Source organism: Triticum urartu, chromosome 2A (assembly GCF_056163025.1).
Source record: "Triticum urartu cultivar PI428250 chromosome 2A, HENAU_Tu73, whole genome shotgun sequence".
Taxonomy (NCBI): domain Eukaryota; kingdom Viridiplantae; phylum Streptophyta; class Magnoliopsida; order Poales; family Poaceae; genus Triticum; species Triticum urartu.
The window spans coordinates 50,846,474-50,867,780 of NC_141874.1; the positions used below are offsets into that span (position 1 = coordinate 50,846,474).

General features: G+C 48.0%; 2 pseudogenes; both read right to left on the minus strand.

Annotated features, from left to right (window-relative positions):
• Positions 1–14,335: 14,335 nt before the first annotated feature.
• Positions 14,336–16,114, minus strand: LOC147983618 (uncharacterized; annotated as a pseudogene).
• Positions 16,115–16,677: 563 nt separating this feature from the next.
• LOC147983619 (uncharacterized) lies at positions 16,678–17,965 on the minus strand (annotated as a pseudogene).
• Between the last annotated feature and the right edge of the window lie 3,342 nt (positions 17,966–21,307).

A 21,307-nucleotide genomic window follows, 5' to 3' on the forward strand; every position in this document is an offset into this window, starting at 1 on the left:
GTTCTCCATTGTGCTGAACATGGAAGTATGGCAAAAAAATTAAACAAGCAGCACTGCAAGGCTATTAACAAAATCAGAGATACTGACTTGATAATTTATTTTACCTTCATCATAGTGCTAAAGCTCAGACACGTTGAGCCACGTTGAGAGAGGCATGAGGGCGACCCCCCGGGCGACGGTGGGGGCGACCACCGAGGCGCGCCGCCCCGCGGCGGCAGAACGGGCAGGCGTAGGCGGCCGTTTCTGGGCTTTACTTGATTCAGACGACGAGGATGCCGACGGGGACGGAGAGGATCCAGGAGGTTCACCGACGTTGCCTACTCCGTCGGATTTGATTTTCGATCTATTTCATGCAGGTTACTCCGAGGATGATGTAGCCACAACCGTAGACTCGGTTTTGCCGGTGGAGGATCCGGCACGGATCGGGTTACATCCGGACGAGAGGAACGAGATGGTGCGCCGTGTAGTTCACCGGAGAACGGCGGCGATGGCGGTCCGGCCATGGAAGGGCCCCATACCTAAGGTACGCCTTCCAAACCTCACGCTTTTCGATTTAATTCATCCGGATTCGTGGACGGTGGTCGAGAAGAGTAGGGCATATCGCCGGTCGAGAGCCAGATCACTGCCGGCGGCGGCGGCTGTGGTGACGTCGCGGAAGCCGAGCGGGATCCGGGAGGCTCGCAGCGAGCGCTTGAACGAGCTACTGGGCCGGTTTGGGCCTGATTTACCAAGCGATGACGCCTTGCTAGGTGGGTCGGAGATGGCTGGGTATGAGGCCCAGACCATCCCGAGAGCCACATGCATTGCTGCTAGCGCTGCATGCACGGACGTGATTGACTCTTCCTTCGCGTGCGTTTCCGCGTCTGCGCCTAGGGTTCATCGGCGCGGGACACCTATCCTACCACCGTGCGGTGCTGGCCGCGCTCGCCGGATTCCCCCGCTGCGCGCGATGGCTGGTCAAGGCTCGGGTGGGCCGCCGGCAGCGAAGCCCCATGCGGTTGCGGGCAGGGCTGGGGCAGTCGTGCCGCCGCCGCCGCCTGGAAGTGCTGGGCGAGGGGCCCCCGGTGCAGGGCGTGGCGCAACAGGTGCTGGGCTTGTTGCTCCCGGCGCCGGGCGAGGCGCTCCTACCCTCTCGGGACGGACTGACGCCAACCACGGGACGCGGCCGCCCGTGCCTGCGACGGCCGGGCCGCCGGTGTTAACTACTGGCAGTGGAAGACCTGTTGGTCCCCGACCTCCGGGGCCAACGCCGGCCAGGCCGCCGGGCATACCCGCGGGAAGAGGAGCCCCAGTAGGGCCGCGACCTCCGGGGCCGTCGCCTCCGGTGGCCACTGCCATGGGTCGTGGCGGCGGGTCTGGTCCTAGCACTGTGGTGCCGGCCCCGGGTGGTGCTCCGCCTCGGGCTGCTCCGCCGCCGCACTATGTCGCGAGGCCAGCTCAGTATTGGTCAGGGTCTTCGCAGCCTAGGAAGGAGTTTACAGCTCGAGAGTCTTTTGAGGCACCCCGAGGTCAGTGGGGTGATGATGGTGTTGATGCGTATGGAGATGGACAGCACCACGGTTCCTCGTCTACCGGTGGAGGCCGAGGCTATACGTGGCAGAGTGACGGGTCTGCTGAGAGACCTTTCCTCGGGCCTCCTGGTGGCTTTGTCGAGGGGGCATCCGGCCCGGATCCCCGCCAGAGAGGTGGATTCTGTGGACGTCGGGGTGGTCGGGGTGGGGGCCGTGGTAGGTTTCGTCGGCAACCTCCGCCTCCGGTTGCTGTTGACCATGGGGCTACTGCGGTTGAGACAGATACTGCTCAGTCTACGGATATTACTACTCAGGCTATAGAGGTGGTAACGGCACTGGCCAAGGTTGATGTTCCGGTGCCTGGGGCTGTAGGTGAAACATCAGACAGGTCTGACTCCGAGAGGGCGGCCAAGTGGGCGCGCAAGAAGGAAAGGATGCTGTGTTACCGGTGTGGTGAGAAGGGCCATTTTATTGCAGAGTGCGTCGCAGAGCTGTGTGACTCGTGTGGCAAGCTTGCACATGATTCGGGAGATTGCCCGTTAGTGCGTGACCAGGCTCCATCTCTGACTATGTATGGGCTGTACTGTGCGGAGTTATTGTTCTTCGAGTCCCCGGCCGCGAGGGAGATTCCCGAGGATACACAGTGCCTAACTACCGGGATTGTGAAAGCAACTCAGGGCGAGGTGACTGAGGCTCAGATCATCCAGAGGCTTCAGGAGTTGGCACCGGGGGACTTTCAGTGGGAGCTGGTCAGACTCGAAGCGAATGTCTTTAAGGTGGATTTCCCTTCTGTGGAGGATTTACAGAAATTGCTGAGTTTTGGCTTGTGTAGAGTTCCAGGTACTACGTGTATTTTGGAGTTTCACGAGTGGACGAAGGTGGAGCCTAAAGGCAAGCCGCTTACGCAGATCTGGTTGCGGTTCTCTGGGGCTCCATCTAAGCCTCTGCAGGACGTTCGAGTTGTAGCCAGTATGGGTATCATGGTTGGAAAGACGGAGAGAGTGGATATGGCCTTCAGTAGGGCTCATGGAGTGGCTCGGATATTGGTGAGTGTTCTGAATGTTGACTTCGTGCCTGATGTCGTTCACTGGACATATAGGGGAGAGGTATTCCCGCTCGACATAGAGTTTGAGGACGTTGAGATGTTCGCTGACGAGGTGGCTGGGGATGATGTTGATATGCACGAGAGTGATGGTGGTGCAGGGGCCACGGGGGCGCCAGACGAGTCTGCTCGAGAGGGGTCGACTGGACCTCGTACAGATGCTCAGTTGCCTGGGGAGGGGACCGGAGCTGGCTCGACTCCGCCTTCGGTGCCCACGATGACACTACGTTTTGGGTCCTTTGAGCCTGCTTCTGCGCCTCCCAAGCTGTGGAGCGATAGGGTAGAGACTGATGATGAGTTTGAGCACACGCTTCCTTCTTTGGACTTTGTGGGGACTGCAGTTCGGGATGTAGAGCCGGAGGTCGCTCCTAGTTCCCTTGCTGTACCGGTTGAGGTGGCTCCGGCATTGTCATCTATGACCAAGGTGGGCCTCACGGGACGGGGGTCAAGGCAGGTGGCCTTGTCCTCTCCCCTACCTATACAGACGCTGGTGTCACCGGCCAAGTTGGGGGCCGCCAGCGATAGGAGCGGGAGTCCGAGGCAGGTGGCTTCGGCTCTCCCTCCTCAGGCCCTGGCTGTGGCGCCAGTATCCACCGGGACGCCGGGGGAGGAGGGGCTGGGGCAGGTGGCCCTAGACTTCCCTTCATCGTCTGCGGTCAGGAGGACCGCTTCCTCGGCGACTTCGACGCTCCGCTCTGAGCCGGTGGGCGGGGCAGGAGGAGGGAATGGGCAGGTGGCCCCAGCTGTCCCGCCTCTTGCCATACCCGCCAGGCACTTGTCTGAGGGCATCGGGAGCCCGCAGCTCCCTCATTCTCGAGAGGAGGTTGTTGCCTTCGGCGGTATCCCAGACCCGGTCTCGATGGGGAGACGGATCAGTGCTCGCGTTCTGGACCTTCCGGAGGTGGACGATATGCAGCAGCGGTGCGCTATGAGGGCGGCCAAGCTTCACGATGCTGCGATATCTACTGGTATGTCCGTTAACATATCTAATTCTTTATTGCATTTTGCTCCTGAGGAGATTGTTAATAATGCAAACCAATTAGGAGTTTCACTAGGCGCTAATGATATTGAAACCTCCAATTCGGTGAATGATATGTTAGATTTAGAGGCGGAGCGGGCCTTAGAGACTATTCGTCATCTTGCTGCGGTCAAGCCCATGAATGATGAGGAAATTGATGCGTTAGGGGTTAGAGTGCTAAATAATCTATGTGCGGACCTAGTACCTTCTAATCAGGAGTCGGAGGGCGAGGATGTGCCCTTAGAGGATGTAGATATCAGGACTGTTCAGTCCGGTTATGAGGACCGGGTGACGGAGCACACTAAGCCAAGGTGTAAGTGGAAGCGAAAGATTTATCCCGACTCTGCTGTTCGTAGGAGTGCCAGGATTCGGACTGCTAAAAAATTCCATGATGAACTATGAAAGGAATCTTTTGGAATAGCAGAGGTCTGAAAGACTTGGCTAAAAGAAGGTTTCTTGCTGAAGCTTCTCTAGAACATCGATTAGATTTCGTTGCTCTGTCGGAAACCGGGCGAGATAATTTTGCGCCGCAGTTTCTTTCCTCTCTTGTGGGTGGTCTTGATTTCGATTGGCATTGCCTCCCGCCACGAGGTAGATTGGGGGGCATCTTACTGGGTGTGAGATGTGACTCCCTTGAAGTCCGGAGTGTAGTAATGGGTGACTTCGCGGTAAAGTTTCGAGTTAGGTCTAAAGTTGATGGGTTCAACTGGGCTTTGGTAGCGGTCTATGGTGCCACCCAACCCGAGCTTAAACCGGAGTTTCTGGTGGATCTTGTTCGGATATGTGGGTCCGAACAGCTTCCGATTTTGGTCGGGGGTGATTTCAATATCATTAGAAGGAGAGAGGAGAAAAACAATGATAACTTCGACGACAGGTGGTCATTCATGTTCAATACTATTATTGAAAGCTTAGATCTAAGGGAGATAGAGCTCACTGGTAGACAGTTTACCTGGGCTAATGCTATGCCAAACCCGACATATGAAAAGCTTGATCGGGTTCTCGCTAGCGTGGAGTGGGAACAGAAGTTCCCTCTTGTTACGGTGCAAGCTCTCACGCGGGGAATCTCCGATCACACACCTTTGTTCGTGGACTCAGGGGAGCCGAACCATACAGGAAACAAAAACACCTTCTCTTTTGAGATGGCCTGGTTCGAACGCGAGGGATTCTTAGACATCATAGCCAGGGAGTGGGCTAAGGGTATTGGAGGAAGGATGGCGGTCGAGCGCTGGCAGAATAAAATTAGGCATTTGAGAAGTTTCTTACGGGGTTGGGCTAAGCATCTAAGTGGGGTGTATAAGATTGAGAAGGATAGGCTCCTCTCTCTTGTATAGGCATTGGACGTCAAAGCTGAATCCGCGTTGTTGCTGCCCACCGAGCTCCAAGTTAAAAATGAGGCGGAGAAGAGGCTGACAGAACTTCTCCGCGAAGAAGAATTGAAGTGGGCTTTGCGTGCCAAGGTCCGCAAAGTAGTCCAAGGGGACGCGAATACTCAATTTTTCCACCTCATTGCTAATGGTAAACACAGAAAGAAGCGGATCTTTCAGCTAGAGCAGGATGAGGGTACTATTTTAGGGCAGGATAATCTCAAAACCTATATTACCGAATACTATAGACAGCTATTTGGACCGCCGGAGGCCAATTGTGTGTCCCTCGATGAGTCCAGGGTTGAGGACGTGCCTCAATTGACTGCTGCTGATAATGATATCCTGGTTGCCCCGTTCTCAGAAAAGGAGGTGTTTGATGCTATTGCACAAATGAAAAACAATAAGGCTCCCGGTCCGGATGGGTTCCCGGCTGAGTTCTATAAAAAGTGCTGGCACATTATTAAGGGGGATTTACTACCTATGTTTCATGATCTATTCTCTGGACAGCTTCAATTATCTCACCTGAATTTTGGAACTATCACATTGCTTCCGAAGAAAACGGATGCTGCGAGGATTGAGCAGTTCAGGCCGATCTGCCACCTCAATGTTAGTTTCAAAATCTTCACCAAGGTCGGAACTAATAGGCTCACACAGATTGCGCAATCTGTGGTGCAGCAATCCCAAACTGCTTTCATGCCGGACAGGAACATCCTTGAAGGGGTGGTTGTCCTTCATGAAACGCTCCATGAAATCCATTCCAAAAAATTAGATGGAGTAATTTTAAGGTGGATTTCGAAAAAGCATACGATAAAGTTAAGTGGACATTCCTCCAACAGGCACTGCGTATGAAAGGTTTTGATGAAGCCTGGCGCCAACAAGTCGAATCATTTACGCAAAAAGGGAGTGTGGGAATTAAAGTGAATGACGACATAGGTCATTATTTCCAGACACACAAAGGCCTAAGACAAGGAGATCCGATGTCCCCTATCCTGTTTAACATTGTGGTGGATATGTTAGCAATTTTGATAGGCCGGGCTAAGGAAAATGGTCAAGTGGGTGGGTTGGTTCCTCATCTTGTGGAGGGAGGTGTTTCCATCCTTCAGTACGCCGATGATACAATCATCTTTATGGAGCATGATTTGGCCAAGGCGAGAAATATGAAGCTTGTGTTATGTCTGTTTGAACAATTGACCGGGTTAAAGATTAACTTCCATAAGAGCGAATTGTTCTGCTTTGGTAGAGCCAAAGACGACCAGGAGTCTTATAGGCAGTTGTTTGGGTGCGAGTTGGGGAGTTTACCCCTCTCTTATCTTGGAATCCCGATTCATCATCGTAGGCTAACAAACAGAGAATGGAAGTGCATCGAGGATCGATTTGAGAAAAAACTGAGTTGTTGGAAGGGTAAGCTCATGTCATACGGAGGCCGGTTGATATTGATTAATTCGGTGCTCACGAGTATGCCTATGTTTCTCTTATCTTTCTTTGAGGTCCCAGTTGGTGTTAGGAAACGACTGGACTTCTATCGATCGCGCTTCTTTTGGCAGGGTGATGAACTTAAAAGAAAATACCGGCTTGCTAAATGGGACATCATCTGTAGACCGAAAGACCAAGGGGGTCTTGGTATTGAAAATCTTGAAGTCAAGAACAGATGTCTTCTGAGTAAGTGGTTGTGGAAGCTGTCCTCCGGGACTGAGGCCATGTGGGCGCAGATCCTCCGCAACAAGTACCTCCAAACTAAAACATTGTCTCAGGTCGCAGTCAGGCCAACTGACTCGCCCTTCTGAAAGGGACTAATGAAAGTCAAACAATCTATGTTCATTAGGACGAGATTTGTTAGTGGAAACGGTACAAGTACCCGCTTCTGGGAGGATACTTGGCTTGGTGAATCACCTTTAGCCATTCAATATCCGTCTTTATATCGGATTGCTCAACGACGTGAGGTATTCGTGGCAACGGTATTCCAATCTATTCCCCTTAATATTCAGTTTAGACGGTCGCTAGCGGGCAATCGTTGGGAAGAATGGCTTCATCTAGTTAGGATACTGATGGAGGTTCAACTTTCTCACCAACCCGATATGTTGCGTTGGAAGTTGACTAGTTCTGGAGCATTTACAGTTAAATCAATGTATATTGATGTTATTAATTCGACTGCTACTCCAACTTCCAAGTTTGTTTGGGCTGTCAAGGTGCCTTTGAAAATAAAAGTGTTTATGTGGTTTGTCCATAAACAAGTTATTTTAACAAAGGACAACTTGATTAAACGCAATTGGACAGGACCTACTAGGTGTAGTTTCTGTGATCGGGATGAGACGATTAAGCATTTATTCTTTGATTGCCCGTTGGCTAGAGTTTTTTGGCGGACGATCCATATTGCTTTTAATCTTACTCCACCGACTTCTGTCAATGCTTTATTTGGGACATGGCTTAATGGGGTTGAGTCTGTTCTCGCAAGACATATTCGGGTTGGAGTATGCGCTTTGTTATGGACTATCTGGAATTGCAGAAATGATTTGGTTTTTAACAGAACATCACGGATTCATTTTTTGCAGGTTATTTTCCCAGCTACGGCACTGATCCGTTCGTGGTCGCTACTCACTCCGATGGAGGCCAGGGAGCATTTGGTTACTGGATCTGTCCGTTGGGAGATGGTCGCTCGGGATATCTTCAACCGGTTTGGATGGCGGTCATGTAATAGGATAGGCAATTAGCTTTCCTATCTATTGTTAGCCAGCCGGTTGTGGCATCTTTTTTGGGCTAGTTTGTATATCTAGTCGTCTGTAGCTCTGTGTGAGCTGCATTCCTCTTTTTCCTTTTTGTTTAGCTGGAGACTGTGGAACCTTGTTGGCACTTTTGCCTTTTTTTGGTTAATAAGATGGCCGTATGCATCGTTTTGATGCAGAGGCCGGGGAGACCCCCCTTTTCGAAAAAAAAATCATAGTGCTAAAGTGATTGCGCCAAAGTAACACACAAACCTCTTCTTCCTTCGTATCCTCTCGCAAACATGATAGCCTGAAGTGTTAATAAAAAAGCTCGCGTGTTTATCAATTATGTGGAAAATTACTTGTCAATAATGGTATCTCACGTGTTTATCAATTATGTGGAAAATTACGTGTCAATAATGGTGTCACTCCCGTGACTGATCATAGTCACTAGAGGCATGTAATGGAGCTATTTAAGTAGTTGTTTCTGCTATTTTAGTTGATCAGTCTTCTAAACCCTAATAAGATACTTAAAATAGAAGATTGGGTCTGATTTGAACAAGCATTTAAGATGCATGTCATATTGCTAATATCCCCCTCCAACACCATTCTCAATTTACTGCTAGCAATGTCACCTTCCTGCCACCTATTGTTTAGCACACTGCAATAAAGGGTCCTAACAAATACGACCAAAAACTGCATACTCTTAAGCTATATAGGTAGGTATACTTACCCATGAGGAGTAAGTGAGTTGCCATGTAGAAACTGATGAATAAAACTCCCTACAAATCAATGCAAGAGTGCAAAGTAAATACCGTGTAGATAATACTGGTGACTAAAAAAATTGCACATACATAAATAGTCAGTACTTAGTACTTACATTTAGCACTGTCAACCGCAGAGAACTCAAGGCCACCTTCCATCTTTGACACATACTCGCCAAGCTCCATCATAAGTGTATCATGGGATTTATTACCAAGCGCCTCAGATAGTGCCATATCCTAATGATGCATATCACATAATTATCATTACACGACAAAAAATCACAGTACTACCATATCCACACAAAATACAAAATATCACACTAAGAAAGAATTACCCGCGGATCCACGACCCAGCCATGAAAAAGAGATGCACCGGAGAGTTCAGATATACCTACTGTATCATCCTCACCTATCTTCGCAAAAGCTCTAGTACTGCATTCAACAGAACAAATAATTACAACACAATGAAGAAAAAGTTGTGAACTGCAAACTGATAGTCCATTCCAACCAACCTAGTGAAATTCACATTAACCAGTGCCCCTTTCACATAAGACGTTAGTCCTTTTGTCACAAACGATTGCATTGAGGTATCCCACACCAACTCAGGATGGCTCGTGGAGATGTGCGACTTGAGCCGGCTGAGCAGGTAGTTCTCCGAAACTTCACCCATATCATTTAGGATATCCAATTTGATCTTACCAGTCAGTAACAAGGAATTGCCTGCAAATAAGTTAAACCCAGGTAAATTCGAGATGGTGTAACAGATCTTATTAAGAAATGATGCTTAATTAAGTAGTCATACAAATCCCTAAGAGGGCACACGGTCCATCGTCCTCCTGGTAGACAATGTGTGTGAGGTGGCCCTCAAAGTGTATCTGCCTCGTCTTGTATGTCCTCTCTGAGACCTGGTTGGCATCGGGTGGCTCTGAGGGCAGATGGTCCATGACCAATTCCTGCAAGATTAAAAGATAGCATTAGCAGTGTTATATCCTAAATCAGAGGAAAACATGATACATTCTATTAGAATAGATAACCTCTTAAAAGCTCATTAATCTCCTTAGGTATTCCTCGTTGTTGGTATTATCAGGTTCGGCTTGAATCATCTTAAAGACCTGGATACATATGAAACTGGTATATAATCTAGGTCCACCACTGCACAATTTTTTGGTTCAACAACATACCGACTGGTAAAATGTGCAGATTTCCAGCTGGTCAAGATCGCTCGTCAGTGTATTCAGATATCCAGCCCTCTTAGTGTCATCAGATTCGGCCAGAATCATCTTACCAACCTGGATAAAGATAACAAAACGTAATCAGAATTATTATTATTATTATTATTATTATTATTATTATTATTATTATTATTATATAGATAACCCAGTGCACTGCATAATCAAAACATACCAGTTGAAAGAATGGATTGATCCTGGTAGGTGTATGATGTGCAACCAAAGCACGAAGGTTCAATAGAAGTTTCAGAAGAAAAAGTTCATTTTCATCTGCCTGCATAACCATGAAGAAACATGAAATCAGACCGTAACAGTTATGCATCACCTATAAATGCACTTGTTCATGTGTCTCGTATCAAAGTAAATAAGAACTTTGTAGCCAACTAGCCATCATCACGACTTCAAACATCAAACAAAAATCCTCTGCAGTTGCCATGTACTACCTTCATTCCTAAATATAAGGCGTTGCCCCAACATCTTATATTTAGGAATGGAGGTAGTATAAATTATGAACCAGACTCAACTCGTTGTTCAGTGTCAATTATCTCAGGCAGTAGCTCATAAATAACAATATTAATTCGAAACTTGTCTAAGGCACAACTCCAGATCCTAATGATAAGAGTTTAAACTAAACCTTTGAGCCTGAGTGGAACTGTATAAAAGAAGGAAACATCATAGTGCGCTAAATAATCAAAGGGTTTGAGCTAAACCCTTCACTACAGGAAAAAACTTATAAGCCGTGTACCTAATACACTCAGCTTACATCGATTTAAACTCGGTTTACATATAAGCCGAGTAAAACGCCCGGCTTATAGCACTCAGTTTACAGTCGACCGGCTTATATCATATAAGCTGAGAGCTGGACCGAAAAAACCCGGCTTATGTATAAACCGAGTATTTTTAAAGGGCTCTCGGTTTAATAAAGTAACATGACGGTAGCCTGCTGTTAACGGCCACGTGTCACCGTCTATATAAGTCGAGTGCCGTCTTCCGGGCACGGTTTATATATAAGCCGGGTGCAACCGCGAACGCACGGTTTATATATAAGCCGGGTGTAACCAGGAATTGCATGGTTTATATATAAGCCGGGTGCAACCACGAACCGCACAGTTTATATACAAGCCAGGTGCAACCGTGAACCGCACGGTTACTATATAAGCCGAGTTCCTCCGACAACAGCACGGTTATATACATATATAAGCCGGGTGCTGGTTAACTGAGGCACACGGCTTATACAGCCTGCCCGTGTAACCATATGGTCTATAAGCCAGGTGCTTGGTGCTGGGCTACACGACTTATAGGTTGGCCGCAGCTATATGTCTTATAAGCCGGGTGTCAGATAGCTGGGCTACACGGCTTATAAGCCTTATAACATTTTTTTGGTACTCGCTTCAGGGAGCAGCAACAACATATATGCAGTAGTACATCTATCCAGCAACACATATATCCAGCAGTACATGACCATGACCAACAAATATATATCCAGTAATACATATATCCAGCCGTACATGAGTGCAAAGTCCACATATGCAACAAAAGATCACAAACGAAAGGACCGTAAGTTTCAGGTCCACACAGTGCATACATATCCAACGAAGGTTCACAACAACATACATACATATGCAACCAGAGGTTCACAAATTAAAGGATCATGAGTTCCAAGTTCACACCAAGCATGAACCATGCAGTGAGCTCCACCGCAGCATATATGCCCACCGTCAACGCCATCCACAATGCAAACCTATAAGTCCATTCTCACACGCATGAGTTTGAGTTTCTAAAGTTAAGTTGCAAAGATGGATAAGGCATAAGAGTCAACAAGAATCAACATATGAGGCTTAAATAGAAGCTAGGAAGTATGTACAATATAAGCATCAACACTTGTGGACTCTACCATCAACAATGCACAAGTTTTAAGTTGAGAAGCACAAGCAACGAGAAGACGCAAGCATCAACAATGGACAAACATAGACAACTACCTCAAGTGATCATTGTTGCGGGGAGGTCGAAGCGACATGAACCGTAGTGGGTGTCACTGGACTTGCTTGGCCAGGTGAAGATCCACCTACCACACAGTTATTGGAGCCTTGTCCCGACTGAGAAAACTTGAAGCACGAGAGGATGAGATGGTAAGATTCATGATCTTCAAGCATGAAGGTAAGATGCATGATTGAAAAGTTGGAAGACTTACAAAGTTGAAATTAGGAAGAGTCGGAAGAGGAGGAAGAACGGGCAAAGTGGAACCCTGCATATTATTTCTGAGTTGAGCAAATGTCTCCTGCAGGATTGCCTGTTGTTTAACCATGAATTCTTGCTGTTGAAACAGGGCCTGCTGCATTTTCATGGCTTCCTCCTCTCGAAGCATGGCATTGGCCTACAATATGCCATCACAACAAGTTCACCATCGTTGCAATACAAAGAAGAAATCACAAGGAAGGTCGATGAAGCAAAAGATACCTCGAGTTGATGGAGCATGTGCAGCCCAGGCTGTGGGCGACGCTCTATAGCAGGACCTGAGCTCGACGTGGTAGCACGAAGGTGAGAGAGTTTTGGGATGTCCTTCTTACGGATGGCACCGTCACCAACATATAACCGGCCACCCTTCTTGCCCTCTCTTGACCGGAGGGAAATTGTAGCGTCAACGTCCTGTGAGGCCGGATAAGAGTCAGGCCCGTTGTGCTCCTTGAACTTCCCACTGTATGCATCAATCCTCAAGCCAGCGCCTGGGTTGACCCACCCCCCTTCCGGTTTCTTTGACTTGCGGGAGAGACATAATCCCGTGAAGGTATTGAGCTTCTCTTGGCCCTCACCTCTCTCCCTATTCTGCAATAGAAGCAATAATTAATATCCATAAGAGCACAAGTTTAGAAGTTGAGAAGCCGAATGATATTATTACCTTCTTCTGCACGTAAGCGTGGAGGTTGAGGTTGCCTTGAAGGTGTACCGGACCACTCATCAAGGCACGCCGCTCCGAAGCCATTCGATGTTGGACCCTCCACTCCGGGTCTATCCATTTGGATATGATTTGTTGGTAGCAAGGAACATTGTTGTTGCACCACGAGGGAACCGCCTGAAGTATGCCAAACACATCCAACTTAGGAATGAAAGTAAGTTGTTTTGATCCAGGCAATCATAAGTAAAAGGAAACTACCTTCATGTACATGGAACGGGTGAGATGCACTCTCTGGGCTAGAGACTTTTTGAGAAGCATTTCGCGTTCGTGTGTGAAATACTTCACCACAGCATCAACGCGCGCCTCATAGGGCATGTCTTGGACAATCTTCTTGGCAATCGCCTCCACAACCTCATTAGCTTCATCCTTCATACCCTCGGCACAAGTAAAGAAGTCCTGCCAAAGTGCATAAGAGGATAAACCAGTTATTAGTGCAATGATTTTAAAGATTGGCAAAGAAATAACTATGAAAATTGACAAAGAATTTTACCCAAAAATCATTGACCACCCGCTCAGCGGCACTACCATACACCCTGCCCCACTTGTCTTTGGTATCCGGAGCTCGTTTCCAATGCTCCCAATACCAAGCTGGCTCCTCCTCACCGTCTCCTATGGGGACCAAGCCAGGGTAATAATGCCTGCAAAGACATCCAATGATGCTGCTTGGCTGGCATGGCACTTTTATGTCTTCTCCATCAACCACCAAGGCCCTTCACAATGCAAAGGCAATTAAGTTAGTATCTGCAAAAATCTTAAAAGTAAAGACGCAAGTAAGACTCCACACAAACACTTACCTCAGACCGGCTAGTTTGACAATGAGGCCCTTATGTGGATATGGTCGCGAAGGGAGTGTGGACACCCCACGCAACCAGATTTTGCTCTCCTTAGGAACCGGCCATTCCATCTTCTCTGCTGATGTCTCCACCTCATACTCTCCCTCCTCTAACTCCTCCTCCACAACCGGCTCCTCCTCCCTCTCCTCCTCCGACTCCTCCCTCTCCTCCGACTCCTCCCTCTCATCCTCCTCCACAACTAGCTCCTCCCTCTCCTCCTCCGCTTCCTCCTCCGACTCCTCCTCGGAATGGACGGAGGGGATAGGGCTAGCAACACGGGATACAGTGGTACGACCACGTCGTCTACCTCGGGTACCATCCACCGTGGCTCGCTGTATAGGTTTGGCCCTGCCTGCCTGTGTGGAAGTTGCTGCACCGGTGCCCTTCTTTATGACCCTCCTCACCTTGCCTAACCTTTCAATCACATTGCCAATGCTTGCAACTTTGATCCTTTTGTTGCATGGCATCTTTCAGTCACCTGCTATGAGAAAGAGTAGTTCAATTAGTTCATGTTGAAAACTTCATATGCAAAACTAAAGCAATTTAGAAATGGATGTTTAAAAGTTCATATGCAGAAGTAGAGAAATTCAGAAGTCTATGTTTAAAAGTTCATATGCTATCATAAAAAAATCATATGCGTAAGTTCAAAATCATAGGGCGAGAACTTGGCAAGAAGCAAAAGTTCATAGTGCATAGAGTTGTCTTACAACTAGAAGTACATCAAGTAGGTAGACTCGACAAAGTTTACATTCAGGATTACAAGTTCATAGTACATAGACTTGGTTTTCATCCAAAAGTACATCATCACTATCGCACGCGTCGCATTGGTACAAGGTCATGGTACATAGAATTATTACAAGTTTCAAAAGTCATAGTCCTCGTCGTTTGGATCATTAGTTAGCCCGAGAGTTTCATCATCACTGTCGCGCATGTCATCCCACCATTCTGGAGCATAGTCTGGAGGTGGACCATCTGGCTCATCGTCTTCACCTAGACGGGCTCGTTCAAGTAAATTCAGGTCCATCAGATCTTCAATGATTTCATCAGCGTCTGGCTCATCCCCTGCTTCCATGCCCTCATCTTCATCTTGCTCATCGTCTACCTCCATGTCATCGTCCTCAGTGGGCAAGTGAATACTAAATTCTCCTGTGAGCCCATCTTCATGGTAGAACTCACCCTCATATGTGTTGGGGTTTATGCGTTGGTAATCTTCATTGGTTGGAGCAACTGGTTTACTATGTGTGGGTACATTGATCACAACATCCCAGCCCTTCAGGTTCTTCGCGGTTTGGCAAGCGTACGATAGATAGAACACCTGCTTGGCCTAGTTAGCCAAAATATAGACATCATCTCCGTCATACTTGTATGCTCGTTGAATATCGACCCACCCAATGTCTGGGTACCGCCTGACTCTGGTTGGGTCAAACCAATGGCATCTGAATACAACGGGGTTCACCCGGTCGCCCAAACCGTAATCCAGCTCGATCATTTCCTCGATTCTTCCATAGTATTGAAGTCCATCTGTCCCTGGTGTTACGACCCCACTATTTATTGTCTTTTGACCGGGCCGATTTGTATCATAAGAATGGGTATGGAAGCGATACCCATTCACATCGTAAGCATTTAATTTCTTGGCAGAAGATGTGAAGCCTCTGGCAAAATCTTTCAAATCGGCTCTCATAGGGTCCCTTTTTACCTACAAGTTTCATAAGAAAGGTTTGATGTGTGAGTTGGAAGTAAGACCAATTTGAAATGTCGACACTAAAAGAAAGTTGGACAGATTGCCATACTTTTGCCGCGAACCAAGGAATGAAGCCGCCATTTCCTTTACCGCCTCTTTTAAAGATACTTTCCCTCTCCTCCTCGGTAGGGGGCCTTTCTAGGTTCCAACATTCAAGTGTGAATTCGCTATAGTAGTGAGAAAGAAGCTAAGTTAGTCACAAACTTAATTGTGATTATTTGCAAAAAATATAGGAGCACTTACTCGATGTATGGTTGTACTTCTGGCATGTTTGTCAACACATACGACATAATGGTTGTCCACTCTGGATGTTTGATGTGCCTAGGCCTTCTGGAACTTGCTCTGCCACCTACCCCTGCGAAGATGCTAAGTGGGGGCAGATCATCCGGGGTGATGGCATTGTAACGAAGGACTGGATTATGCTGAGTGGGAATATTGGGATCATAGTACTTTGTCGTGTTGTTTGACACCTCCTCGTTGAGGTAGGCCTAGACTATGGATGCTTCAATATGGCATTTATTCTTGCATTTGGAACGAAGATTCTTATTTTCCCTCTCGGGTGCATACATCCAACGGTACTGCACAGGCCCGCCCAATCGTGCCTCAGACGGAAGATGCAAGATCATATGTTGCATCAGATTAAAGAAGCTTGGTGGAAAGATCACCTCAAGCTTGCACACCAACTCTGGTGCCTGTTTCTCCAGCTTCTCAATAACTTTTGGGTTCTAACTCTTTAGCACAAAGCTGACGGAAGAAATATCTCAACTCCGCCAGCACTCGCCAAATCTCCTCGGAGACATAGCCTCGAATCATCACCGGCATTACTCGCTCAAGCCAGACATGATAGTCATGGCTCTTGAGGCCCCCTATTCGCAATGTATTCATATTCACTACCTTCATTATATTTCCTGCGTACCCATTAGAGAACCGCAATTTTTCCAGGACCCACTGCATCATTACCTTCCTATGCTTCCTTACAGGGCAGAATGGGGCCGGTGGCTTGCGCCACCCTTTTCTTTTGGGTCCAGGTTCGATCATATTTAAACGTGGCCTATCACAGAGTTTCTCTTGATCAAGTCTGGCCTTGACGTTGTCTTTCGTCTTCTCAGTGTCGAAGATTGTGCCAAAAAGGGCCTCAGCGATATTCTTCTCAGTGTGCATTACATCAATGTTATGTGGAAGGAGGAGATCCTGAAAGTAAGGGAGCCTCCACAAGCTTGGTATGTGAGTCCAGTTGTGTGTCTCTCCATATCCAACAAAACCTGACCCCGTAGCATTGGGCTGGAGACCATCTAACTGAGCCTTGATCATGTGACCGGTCATCACAGGTGGGGGTGGAGCATTGGTAACTTTACCTTTCTCAAAGTTTTTTTTGTCTTGTCTAAATGGATGATCAGGACGAAGGAACGGACGGTGCTTGTCAAAGCAGGTATACTTCCCACCTTTCTTCAGCGAATAGAACGTCAAATTCTGCATACACACCGGGCAAGGCCATTTCCCATGTACACACCAGCCGCAGAAAATCGCACGTGCCGGTAGGTCATGCAGGGATGTGAAGTACCAAACATACATATCGAAGTGCTTCTTTGTTAGGGCGTTGTATGTCCGTATCCCTTTATCCCAAGCGACCATCAAGTCATCCACAAGCGGCTCCAAGTACAGACTCATCTTCTTCCCCGGATATCCAGGACCTGGAATTACAAGCGACAAGAACATGTATTGTTGTTTCATGCAGAAGCCCGGGGGGAGATTCATCGGAATAACAAACACGGGCCAACAGCTATATGTGGCGTTAGTCATGCCAAATGGATTGAACCCATCGGTTGTTATCGCAATTGCTACACTGTCCTTTTTGCTAGCTTTGTTTGGGTATCGCTTAACGAACTCCTTCCATGCTTGAGCATCAGACGGGTGTATCACTTTCTTAGGCCGGTATCTAGTCCCTTCTGCTGCCCACCTCATGTTTCAGGCAGATTCGACGGACATAAAGAGACGTTGGATCCTTGGTATGGGATCAAGATACCGAAGGACCTTCTGGGGGATTGTGAGCTGCCTCTTCTGACCATGATCACCGTCGACCTCAATATACCTAGAGGATTTGCACTTTGGACAGTAATTTGCATTCACATGTTCTTTCCTAAATAAGATGCATGTGTTTGGACAAACATGTATTCGCTCATATGGCAGCTTGAGTTCACGGAAGATTTTGTTCGACTCGTACATGTTCTTTGGCAGAATGTTGTCTTTTGGCAATATAGTGCGTATAACGGTCAGAAGTGTATCGAAGGATGATCTACTCCAACCAAACTGGGACTTCACAGCAAGAAGGCGTGCAATGCCATCTAGTTGAGTGACCTCTGTATGCCCGTGTAGTGGTCTTTGTGCCCCATTCAAAGTTTCATAGAACTTCTTAGTCCTTTGCTCTTCATCCTCCTCCCCCTGCCCCCCTTCCCCTGCGACTGGATTTTCAGGCACTGCAGCATTTTCTAGGTCTTCTAGCATGAATTCAACATGAGTAACATATTCAGGTGAGCTTGTGCGTTGCCGTACCACCTCCTTTCTCGCACGTTGGGGCTCAGACTCACCATGTGCGACCCACCGGTGGTAGTCTGGCATAAACCCATTCTTGAGAAGGTGTTGACCCATTTCATCCTTTGTTTTTTCCTTCTTGTTACCGCAGATAGTGCAAGGGCACCACACTCCACCACGTCCCGTGTGCCTGGCAAATGCTGCTTCCAAAAACTGATTCATCTTTGTAATCCATTCTGGAAGCACACCTCCCCCCTCCCACTCAGCCAACCTATACATCCACTCACGATCCTCCATATGATGTATTTTCATTGACCAAGTAGTTTCATCTAGTATTAGTTCAATTAATTACAATCATTCATGTTTTACGACATGAACTCAAACTATCTAATAGGTAAGGATAGGTCCTAATCCCACCCGAGGATGTGTAGGTGGCTTCGTTTTCATGCACTACTCCGATTCAACACAGAATTTCGGCAGCACCTCCCCGCTGTTCTCCAAATACACGTCTCGGCAACAAGCCGAGAGAATGTGCATTCAGAGAACAATGGGAAGACACTGCCGAAATTCTGTATCGGATCGGAGTAGAGCATAAGAACGAAGCCAGCCTACACATCCTCGGGCTGTCCGTGGAAAACGCTGGACAATTCGAAAGAGTTACTATTATAAATATACAAAGATTGCATATTTATAAATAATGTAACTCTTTCGAACGGGAGACGCATAGGTAACGCGACTAGCTAGCTACATGATTTACATATACATAAATCCTACGAGGCGAATGATTCTTACCCTCGAAGCGTGTTCGGTGCCAGTCGTCCGTCCAGCATGAAGCTCTGCGACAACGGTCTCGACGTCAAACTAATGCATGTCCTGCAATAAAGTGAAAATTGAGATCAAACATAATCCACATGCAAACTTGCAAATTGGGATTAAACATACTTCACATGCAGAATAGGTGCTCTGCCCACTCCTTTTGTATTTACAGTGACAACACTTGTATTTCCATAACAAAAACAAATATGTGCTCTGGCCACTCCTTTCTAATATACCATGTTAAAGCTTTCAAATATAAAACAAAAATGCTTCTTTTATCATGAAAGCTCTTCACAAGGGATTACATGCTGCATCTCATACACTTTGCTGTGTCCATCACAATTGCATTCAAATAAATTTGCAAACTATCGAAGTGCTTGTCTTAATCAGTGGACATGCATACAATTTTTTTTGGCAAGATGAGAAGGTTTGTAATTTGTAGGGATATATGAATCTGAGCTTCCATCATTCGAGAAGGTTCAGAGAAGAAAAATCGATCTGCCTGCTGTTGTTGGGGGAGAGGGGGAACCAAGACCTGTTGTTGTTTCTTCTCGACTCCCTGAAGATGCAATTGGGGGAGGGACGGAACCAAGACCTGCTTGCAATTGTTGTCGCAAACGAGGAGGGGACACCTTGCCGCCGTAGCAGCCGGGCCTGCTGAAGAGAGAAGAAATAGGACAGTCAGAGAGAGAGAGAGGGGGGGAGGGGGGGTACCTACCGGCGGAGGGAAGATGGCGTGGCGACCTCAACCCTAGCGGTCGGCGAGGGGCGGTGGCGCTGATGGGAGGGCCAGCTCAGCGGCGCTCATGGTCGGGGCAGATCTGGGGCAACTCTGCTGAAGTGGAGGAGGGCGCGGCGCCGGTGGGTGGAGGATGGGCGGCGGCACGAGGTGGGTGGCGGCGCGGCGGAGGGTTCAGGGGGCGGCGCGGGGAAGTGATGGGGGCGGTGGCGGGGCGGGGGGAGGAGAGATGGGGGCGGCGGCGGGGCGGGGGGAGGAGAGATGGGTGTTGGGGAACGTAGTAATTTCAAAAAAATTCCTACGCACACGCAAGATCATGGTGATGCATAGCAACGAGAGGGAAGAGTGTTGTCTACGTACCCTCGTAGACCGAAGCGGAAGAGTTGACGCAACGTAGAGGAAGTAGTCGTACGTCTTCCCGGTCCAACCGATCCAAGCACCGTTACTCCGGCACCTCCGAGTTCTTGACACACGTACAGCTCGATGACGCACCCCGGGCTCCGATCCAGCAAAGCTTCGGGGAGGAGTTTCGTCAGCACGACGGTGTGGTGACGATCTTGATGTTCAATTGTCGCAGGGCTTCGCCTAAGCACCACTACAATATGATCGAGGTGTAATATCATGGAGGGGGGCACCGCACACGGCTAAGGAACGATCACGAAGATCAACTTGTGTGTTCTAGGGTGCCCCCCTGCCCCCGTATATAAAGGAGCAAGGGGGAGGCCGGCCGGCCCTTGGTGCGCCAAGGAGAGGGGGGGAGTCCTTCTCCTAGTGGGAGTAGGACTCCCCTTTCCTAGTCCAACTAGGAATAGGGAGGGGGAAGGAAAGAGAGGGAGAGGGAGAGGGAAAGGGGGCCGCGCCCCCCCTCCTAGTCCTATTCGGACTCCCCATGAGGGGGGGGGGGCACCACCTCCTGGGCTGCTGCCCTCTCTCTCCCCTCAGGCCCAATAAGGCCCATTACTTCCCCGAGGGGTTCCGGTAACCCCTCCGGCACTCCGGTTTTATCCGAAATCACCCGGAACAATTCCAGTGTCCGAATATAGTCGTCCAATATATCGATCTTTATGTCTCGACCATTTCGAGACTCCTCGTGATGTCCGTGATCACATCTGGGACTCCGAACAACCTTCGGTACATCAAAACTTATAAACTCATAATATAACTGTCATCGAAACCTTAAGCGTGCGGACCCTACGGGTTCGAGAACAATGTAGACATGACCGAGACATGTCTCCGGTCAATAACCAATAGCGGGACCTGGATGCCCATATTGGCTCCTACATATTCTACGAAGATCTTTATCGGTCAGACCACATAACAACATACGTTGTTCCCTTTGTCATCAGTATGTTACTTGCCCGAGATTCGATCGTCGGTATCCAATACCTAGTTCAATCTCGTTACCGGCAAGTCTCTTTACTCGTTCTGTAATACATCATCTCGCAACTAACTCATTAGTTGCATTGCTTGCAAGGCTTAAGTGATGTGCATTACCGAGAGGGCCCAGAGATACCTCTCCGACGATCGGAGTGACAAATCCTATTCTCGAAATACGTCAACCCAACATGTACCTTTGGAGACACCTATAGAGCACCTTTATAATCACCCAGTTACGTTGTGACGTTTGGTAGCACACAAAGTGTTCCTCCGGCACACGGGAGTTACATAATCTCATAGTCATAGGAACATGTATAAGTCATGAAGAAAGCAATAGCAACATACTAAACGATCGGGTGCTAAGCTAATGGAATGGGTCATGTCAATCAGATCATTCATCTAATGATGTGATCCCGTTAATCAAGTAACAACTCTTTGTCCATGGTTAGGAAACATAACCATCTTTGATTAACGAGCTAGTCAAGTAGAGGCATACTAGTGACACTCTGTTTGTCTATGTATTCACACATGTATTATGTTTCCGATTAATACAATTCTAGCATGAATAATAAACATTTATCATGAAATAAGGAAATAAATAATAACTTTATTATTGCCTCTAGGGCATATTT